The 9,509-nt window shown below is 52.9% G+C and overlaps 2 pseudogenes; both read right to left on the bottom strand.

Moving 5' to 3' along the window:
* Nucleotides 1-5,566: 5,566 nt before the first annotated feature.
* On the bottom strand, nucleotides 5,567-7,928 carry LOC147035927 (28S ribosomal RNA; annotated as a pseudogene).
* Nucleotide 7,929: 1 nt separating this feature from the next.
* On the bottom strand, nucleotides 7,930-9,296 carry LOC147035926 (28S ribosomal RNA; annotated as a pseudogene).
* Between the last annotated feature and the right edge of the window lie 213 nt (nucleotides 9,297-9,509).

The following is a 9,509-nucleotide window of genomic DNA, read 5'->3' as shown; positions in this document are numbered from 1 at the left end:
AACCTGAAATGTTTTCAAATAATAACACCAACAAATTTTGAAAAATTATATTGGATAAACACATTTTCATCATTTCAAAAACATACAGATCCAGAAGGAGCAATCAATGATTGAAGACCCTTGCAGGAAAGAATGGGGTGGGGTGGAGAAGTTGGGCCGAAGATGACAGTGGGGAGGAGCAGACACTGGGCACACACCACATCGTTCTATAATTCCAGCAATGTGTGTGTGTGTGTGTGTGTGTGTGTGTGTGTGTGTGTGTGTGTGTGTGTGTGTGTGTGTGTGTGTGTGTGTGTGTGTGTGTGTGTGTGTATGTGTGTGTGTGTTTGTATGTGTGCGGATGTGTGTGTGTATGTGTATGTGTGTGTGTGTGTGTGTATGTGTGTGTGTGTGTGTGTTTGTATGTGTGTGTATGTGTGTGTGTATGTGTATGTGTGTGTGTGTGTGTGTGTGTGTGTGTGTGTGTGTGTGTGTGTGTGTGTGTGTGTGTGTGTGTGTGTGTGTGTGTGTGTGTGTGTGTGTGTGTGTGTGTGTATGCGACCACCGTTTCTCGACAACCGCCGGTCCGATCTGATTGAAACTTGCCAGGAATATTGCCGGGGATGCGCGGATGTTCCTTTTCGAGGCTTGATATCAATCGGACGAGCGGTTCCCAAGTTACGCCATTTATCTGTCGACCAATGACAAGACACGGTGCTGTGAAATCACGAATGACGTCACAATTAATGTTTATTTATTTGCTTATTTATTTATTTTTGCACGATTGACGGTCCGATCTGATTGAAACTTGCCAGGAATATTGCTGGGGACCCGCGGATATGCCTTTTCGAAGTTTGATATTAATCGGACGAGCAGTTCGCAAGTTACGGCCATTTATCTGTCGACCAATATCTGCGAGGGAGGGGGACGGGAGAGGGGGGATGACAGTGGGGGCGAGAGAGGAGGGGGAGAGAGGAAGGGCGAGACTAGGGGGAGAGGGGGTGGGAGTGGGGACGAGAGAGAGCGAGAGAGGGGGACGGGAGAGGGGGTGTGAAGGGTGGGAGTGTGGGCGAGAGAGAGGGTCGAGAGAGAAGGGCGAGAGAGGAGGGGTAGAGAGGAGGGGCCAGACTAGGGGTGAGAGAGGGGGAGAGAGAGGGGGGCTAGAAAGAAGGGGGAGAGAGGGAGAGAGGGGTGAGAGAGGGGGCATTACAATTCAAGAGAGGGGGAGAGAGGAGGGGGCGAGAGAGGGCGGTGAGAGAGGGGCGAGAGAGAGGGGCGAGAGAGGAGGGGAGAGAGAGGAGGGGCGAGACGAGGGGGAGCGAGGGGGGGCGAGAGAGAGGGAGCATGGCAATTCTTCTTCATTTTATATGACGTCACAATTGACGCTGGGGACCTGAGTATGTTTCCCAGATGTTTCCCAAGTTGTGGCCATTTATGATACGGGTGGTCCGATCTAATTGAAATAATGCCCCAATCCAGTCGTCGTTTACGCACATACGGGCCCGCCCCGACGGGCCGGTACTAGGATGACACAAACCAGATACCGGTGATGAAGGCCCGCAGATGCAGGGGACGAGAGCCATCAGATGCAGGAGACGAAGGCCCGAAGTATTATGTAATTAAATCGAAACTATCTTCCAAAAACAGAAAATTGAGTCATGATTGAAAAAGTCACGTGGCATTGATTCGTCACCAAAACAGCATCGGAAGTAGCCAGTCATTAATGCCTGGTCACAAATAATTCCGCTCACTGGAAGGCACAGCGGAACTGCCAACGTCTTGAGTCGTGATGAATTAGGTCTGTATTTGAAGGGCAGGGGTACTTCTGACCACGCCCCATCAAGGCGGAAAGCGACATGGGTACCGTCAGTTGATACGAACGTCGTATCTGAGTCGAGATTCGATGTTTAGGCGATTTGCGAAATCTCGACTGGTGATTGCAAATCTTTGTGATCCATGAGGGTGGGTGTGTAGCGTGCAGGGGAGGCGAGGCCACGGCAAAACTCCCAGGACCCTGGGGAAACAATTCTCTTGGCAGGGCGAATATGCACCCATTGCAGGATGTGGAGCTCGCGTGCCCTGTTCAAAGGGCCATGCTCTCCGAATGGCCAATTGTTTCCCATGTGTTTTTCTCTCGTGGCCGAGCATGACGTTTTAGAGTGTTTGTGTTTCCCCTTTGAAGTTGGAGTGAGGACGATGACCAAGGCTGGTGGTTGTGGAAAGGGAATCGGAAATAACTCTCATGGTGTTGGGTCATGGCAATGGGGAGTCACACCGCTTTGTTGGAGATCCTGCGTGTGACTATCCACATCCACAGAGATCCCTCGGGATCATTCTACTTCTTTCAACCTGTGCGATGGGAGTCAGTATTGAGCAGAGGCGGTCTCACCGATCGATTTTACCCACGGTTGCACCCTCAATGGCAGCATGCATTCTCGATCTGCCCTCCCAACGATGGTGAGCAGGGTTCCAAGGTCATTGCTTGGGCCTGGGACGGCTGACACCCAGGCCTCTTGAGGGAGTCGAGGTGTGTCCCAGCAATCATGACCGCAAGGTCCTGGTTCAGGTGAAATGGGACCGAGTCGGACAGTGGCACTGGGTCCACAGAAGGCAAACAGTTACCAAGGTGAGCACCAGGAAGCCAGGTCCACACCATACAGAGAGTCAGGCTCTCTTAAAGCGAGATGGTGGCGTCAGGTAATTGCAAATGAGTGACAAAGAGAAAGGGAGACAAAGAAAATCCGGCCGACCAGTATTCTCCGAGGCATTGGGACAGTTAGTATTGAGGGTGCCAAGAAACTGAGCGGGGCAATGGTGGGACGCACTGCAGGATCGAACGAGTGTCCACGAATGCCCTCAAATTCATTGACACCCAAAGGAAAATGATAGTATAACTGCAAATATTATCAAATAGCAAGCATAACAAATTTTGCTCAAACATCTTGGACAAACACATTTCTTTCATTTCAAAAACATAAAGAACGAGAAAGAGCAATCAATGAGTGAAGACCCTCACCAGGACTTCTTTATGTGGTTTTCTGGTCCACAAGTTATCAAAGTACTCACATTCCAATTGAGCTGTGCTTTCGATGGACAGAAAAACAAACAGACAAGCAACCGAAAATGTAACACCCACTTCTCTGGAGAGGAAAATCATAAAAATGTAAAATAAGTATCAACATAAACACTTCTCATTTGACTCTTATTTGTCACATATCTTGGAAATATCATAAAACAACATTTCAAAAATATCATGTGACTTGCACCGACATAAGTACTGGAATATTTCTCATGTGAGTTGCAAGATGCAGTTTCTCATAAAATGTCGTTGTGAATTTATGACAGAAAATCAATACAACACTTAAACTGGAAGTTCCTGTGACAATCAACAGACAAAAATGAAAATCTCCTGATGAATGTGAAACAAGAAGGAAAATAAACCATCCAACACCATGGCATCAATGGGAAAAATTGATGGGTCCCATCCCCGCCCGTGAAAGTGATGGACATCCATTGTGATTTCCATCTCCACTTCACCAACACAGGAAATGAGTGAGGATTTTTCACCAACCTTGAACCTAATAACGTGAAGAATTTCTGCTTCCTGATGTGCTCTTCAGAGTCCAAGCATTCAGTTTGCGTTGCCACTTGTTTTTCACTGTTAAACAATCTTCACATGTACAGCAAACAAAACTGTAAATTTATTCTTCAGCTTCTTCATTCTCATTCATATTCAGATTGGTGAAGCTCATTCGGAAAATAATTGATGTCTCAGATTGTGGTGGATGATTTCAAATTCAAAAAATTTCAAGACACTTGTTAAAACAATGATCGTGAAGAACACGTAAATGTTGAGGTTGTTACAATAATAATGCCACATTGTTTGTAACAGTACACAAGTGTGATGTTTTTCATCGAAACTATCTTCCAAAAACAGAACATCGAGTAATGATTGAAAATGTCACGTGGCATTGATTAAACACCAAAACAGCATCAAAGAATCAACTTCATTCGATTCCACAAATAACCCCAACATACTTTTTATCAAGCATCATGGTGAAACACATTTCCCATCTCAGTTCAAAAACAAATACAATCACCAAAAGACTAAATATGAAATAAGGATGTCCATGTTAAATTAAAATAACAAATCTATTTTGATAAAGAAATGATATGATTTTCCAAAATTAAAGAGAATTGAGAAGAAATTGAAACGGCACATTACATAGATTGACACCCAAGGTAACATGACAGTGGAACCTGAAATGTTTTCAAATAATAACCCCAACAAATTTTGAAAAATCATATTGGATAAACACATTTTCATCATTTCAAAAACATTCAGATTCAGAAGGACCAATCAATGATTGAAGACCCTTGCAGGAAAGAACGGGGTGGTGTGGAGAAGTAGGGCCGAAGATGATAGTAGGGAGGAGCAGACACTGGGCACACACCACATATTATACAAACCAGATACCGGTGACGAAGGCCCGCAGATGCAGGCGACGAGAGCCTTCAGATGCAGGCGACGAATGCCCGCAGATGCACGCGGAGAAGGCCCGCAGATGCAGGCGACGACGGACCACAGATCCATCCACGAAGTCCCACAGATGCAGGTGATGCTCACACAACACACACGGAGAAGGCCTGCAGCAGCTCACACATACAACACACACAAGACACACACACAAAACACACACACACACACACACCTCCACTTGTCTCTTCTCTCCTCAGGTCACCATCAGAGAAACGGAGGGCGTGCAACTGACTCATGGTATTCATTGACGGTGGCGGTGTTGATGGACGGGTGACGAAGGGTACGTGTGGAGGAAGGATCTCATGTCATCTCATCTCATCTCATCCAATCTCATCTCTCCTCTCCTGTCCGTTCACCGTCAGAGATGACGCGCAACTAACTCCTGGAATTCCTTGATGGTGGCGCTGTTGACAGACAAATGAAGAAGGGAGTTTGTGCAGGAAGGATCTCTCCTCTCCTCTCCGTTCACCGTCAGAGAGACGGACGGCGCGCAACTCACTCTGGTATTCCTGGCGGTGGCGGTGGCGGTGTTCAGGGACCCGTGACGAAAGAAGGGTCTTGTGGAGGAAGCATCTCTCCTTGCTTCTCTTCTCAGGTCACTGTCACAGAGACGGACTGCGTACAACTGCACACGAGTGTCCCGGGCAATGGCAGTGATCTTGACGGAATGGTCACGAATCACGAAGGGTCCTTGTGGAGGAAACCCCTCTCCTGTCTGCTGTCTGCTGTCTGTGTGCTGTCCTCTCCCTTCGTTCACCCTGTTGATTTCGAGAGTGAACGTACGTGCTTGGCGCCCCCGTCCGTCCGCACACACTTGACACACGCCCATGCGACGGGGGACCTTGTGGAGGACCCCGTCCCAAATTACTTGTCATGCAACATCGAGCACACTGCAAACTGCCACGAGAACAACCGCACGCAGCAACCTAGAGACGTTCGGTGTTCGCCGGTCGAGCCTCTGCAGTCAGCAGCTGCTCAGAAGGAAACACAGTGACACAGTGCATTGCACTACAGCGTAACACCGTTACACCGTGTATCGCTCGAACGAAACATTAGCTCGAAGGATGACTTTCAATAGATCGCAGCGACGAAGCTGCTCTGTTCCTTACGACACCCCGAGCCGTAACCAGGTCGTTTACGAGTCATTTGGCGTATGGCGCCCCACCGTCGTGCTGTGCGAGCGGCGCTCGGAGAGGGTCGCGCTGCAAGATTGATCGGGCGAACCTCGAAACCGATGCCGTGCGGAGGACCGCGCCGAAAGTCGCCCTCCGAAATTCGGAGGGGACCGCCGGCTCAAGAGTCGTATACGCTGTCCCGGCCGAAGCCCCACGCGCAACAGTATTGCCGTGCCCAAGGAGGGATTCTGACTTAGAGGCGTTCAGCCATAATCCCTCAGATGGTAGCTTCGCGCCGCTGGCTGCTCAGCCAGACGCACGCGCCAAGTGTCTGAACCCGCAGTTCCTCTCGTACTGAGCGGGGTTGCTGTCCCGGCGACAAAAGCATCAGTAGGGTAAAACTCACCTGTCTCACGACGGTCTAAACCCAGCTCACGTTCCCTGTTAGTGGGTGAACAATTCAACGCTTAGCGAATTCTGCTTCGCAATGATAGGAAGAGCCAACATCGAAGGATCAAAAAGCGACATCACTATGGACGCTTGGCCGCCACAAGCCAGTTATCCCTGTGGTAACTTTTCTGACACCTCTTGCTTAAAACCCAAAAAGTCAAAAGGATCGTGAGGCCACGCTTTCACGGTCTGTATTCATACTGAAAATCAAAATCAAGCGAGCTTTTTCACTTCTGCTCTGCGGGAGGTTTCCATCCTCCCTGAGCTCGCCTGAGGACACCTGCGTTACTGTTTGACAGGCGTACCGCCCCAGTCAAACTCCCGCCCGGAACTGTCCCCGGAGCGGGTCGCCCGAGCCGCTCGCCGGCGAGTGCGCGCGACACGCACACGAGGCATGCGAAGGCGTGCCACGCCGACCAAACCTTGGGCTTCGCACCTGAAACGCGGGACCCCCCCGACCGGGGGGCCCGCACTCCCCGTCTCAACGGGTTAGTACAGGAACGGTAAGAGTAGTGGTATTTCACCGGCGGCTCCGCGTCTGCGACAACGTTCGCCCTGCGCCCCTCACGGGGTCAGACCACGTGAGCCCTGGCGGGCCTCCCACATATTCTGCGCCTCTCAAGTCCCTTCACAGAATCGGGCGAGAGTCAAGCTCAAAAGGGTCTTCTTTCCCTGCTGATTCCGCCAAGCCCGTTCCCTTGGCTGTGGTTTCGCTGGATAGTATATCGGGACAGTGGGAATCTCGTTCATCCATTCAAGCGTCACTAGTGAGATGACGAGGCATTTGGCGACCCAGTTGGGCTTGCCCCAGTTCTGTTTGGTGACCCCATAAGAGAGTTACTCCCGCCGTTTACCCGCGCGTCAGTGAATCTCATCACTTTGACATTTAGAGCACTGGGCAGAAATCACATCGTGTCCACACTCGATTGCCGGCCATCGCGATGCTCTGTTTTAAATAAACAGTCGGAATCCCCTTGTCCGCACCGGTTCTCAGGTGACTGTCGGGCGCCGGCCGAGGCTCGCGCTCACCCGAGCCTCGCACCATCGCATCTTTGCCCAACAACCGAACTTCGGGAGGCTCGGAAGAGGCCGCGGGACGCGGCGGGTCCGGGCAGACTGCGCGCACGCAGCAGCTGGAGCGCTCCACGGGGAGGCAATGGCTCACGTTCGCAACAGAGTCCCTCACAGTCCGAGACCGCCGCCGGGCCGATACGGCCCAGGAGGCCCGATGCCGATGCCCCGCGAGAGGGCACGGGCCCACCGGCACGAAGGCGGGGATCGATGGCGCGCACCGACACGCGATGGCGCCCGGGACGGCGACGGGACTGGCCGAAGCATCTCGGCCGCCCCACGCCGAGACGCTCCCCACTCCGCAGCCGCACGTTTGACTCCCTACGGGACGCGCGGACGACGCGAACCTCCCGCACCCCCGCGAAGGAGGGGGGGGGAGAAAGCGAAGGAAATGTGACCGCAAAACGCGGGTCGCCGCGCGCCACGCAGATCGCTCGACAACGGTAGAGGAAAGACTCCCTTAGCGAGGGGTGGGGAGGGACGGCCCCGACCGGCACCCTGCACACACCTCCCCGGACGGCAGCAGCGAACGGCGCGGCCGAACGCACCGCCTACGCCGGCGGTAGAACGCGACGCCACGCCGCGTGGCGCCGGCGGATCGAGCGACGGGCCGGGAGCCTCGCGGCCCCAGGAAACGGAGGCTCGCCCGACCGCGAGCACGTTCCCGTACACCGCTTCGCGCCCCGGCTCGACCGACCCAGCCGTCAGAGCCAATCCTTGTCTCGAAGTTACGGATCTGGCTTGCCGACTTCCCTTACCCACATTGTTCCATCGCACCAGAGGCTGTTCACCTTGGAGACCTGCTGTGGATATGGGTACGGCCCAGAGCGAGATTCAGTCATCGCACTCGGATTTTTAAGGGGCGGCGAGGGCCCGCCGGACGCCGCAGGAGCCGCTAGGCTCTGCAGGGCGCAGGCCCCTATCTCGGGTCAAACCCATTCCAGGGCGCCCGTCCCTTTACGAAGAAAAGAAAACTCTTCCCAGCAACCCCGCCGCCGTCTCCAGGCGTGCTTTGCGTTACCGCAACGTTGGGCAGCCACGACGAGCACAAACTGCAAGCACGCGAACCATCCCCCGACCTTTCTCCGCACTCTGGGTTCGGGGATCTGAGCCCGATTCCCTTTCGCTCGCAACGGGGCGGATGGGAGCCCATCGCCCAACATCGTCCGCAAGGCCTTCGCCCGTCTATTAGGACCGACTCACCCATGTCCAAGCGCTGTTCACATGGAACCCTTCTCCACCTCGGCCTTCAAAGTCTCTCGTTTGAATATTTGCTACCACCACCAAGATCTGCACCCGCGGCGGCTCCGCCCGGGCCCACGCCCAAGGCTTCAGCGCCACCGTGGCGGCCCTCCTACTTGACGTGGCGAAGCGCACGGACCGTGCGCTGCGCGAAGGAACGGTACATCGCCGGCGACGGCTGGGTATAGGACCGACGCTTGAGCGCCATTCATTTTCAGGGCCAGTTGATTCGGCAGGTTAGTCGTTACACACTCCTTCGCGGATTCTGACTCCCATGGCAACCGCCCTGCTGTCTCGACCAACCAACACCTTTTGCCAGAGCTCCGATGAGCGTCCGCGTTCGGCGCCTTAACCCGGCATTCGGTTCATCCCACAGCGCCAGTTCCGCTTCCCAAAAGTGGCCCACTGGATAGCTCGCATTCTTCGCCCACGCGCTGAGCGCACGGCGCGCGACGCGCGCCCGGCTCCGAAGCTGCGAGCTGGGCGTCTTCCACATTCAAAGTTTGAGAATAGGTTGAAGCCGTTTCGGCCCCAATGCCTCTCGTCAGTCGCTTTCCCGGATAAAACTGCGCATCCAGCGAGAGCTCCAGCTCTCCTGAGGGAAGCTTCAGAGGGAACCAGCTACAAGATGGTTCGATTGGTCTTTCGCCCCTACGCCCGGGTCATACAATCGATTTGCACGTCAGAACCACTGCGGGCCTCCACCAGGGTTTCCCCTCTCTTCGCCCTACCCGGGCGTAGCTCACCATCTTTCGGGTACCAAGAAGTGTTGAGAGATTGCATCTCTCCCAAGCTGAGAATAGCCATTTGTTAGCAGAATTACTTTTTAACAATCAAAAGTGAAAGAAAGAGCCAAAGGCATTCATTATAGAGCACTCTTAACAGCTGCAGTTCTTGGCTGTGTTAAAAGCCAAAGCATGTAGTCTCTTTCTTTGTGACACGGCTGAGCAACTGGCTTTTATTACCCTTGTAAAAACCTTGAGCCAAGAGAAGCCCGATCGTAAATCAACCTTGAGCCAAGTAAGCTTGGTCATAAACAAGCCTCGAGCCGAAGGAAACTCGATTGTAAATCAGTGCCATTTGACACAGCACAACAGCTGCTTCCACTTTCC

Source organism: Eptatretus burgeri, chromosome 1, assembly GCF_056783735.1.
Source record: "Eptatretus burgeri isolate ZD-2024b chromosome 1, Ebu_testis_v1, whole genome shotgun sequence".
Classification (NCBI taxonomy): Eukaryota; Metazoa; Chordata; class Myxini; order Myxiniformes; family Myxinidae; genus Eptatretus; species Eptatretus burgeri.
This window is presented reverse-complemented; position numbering and strand designations above follow the sequence as displayed.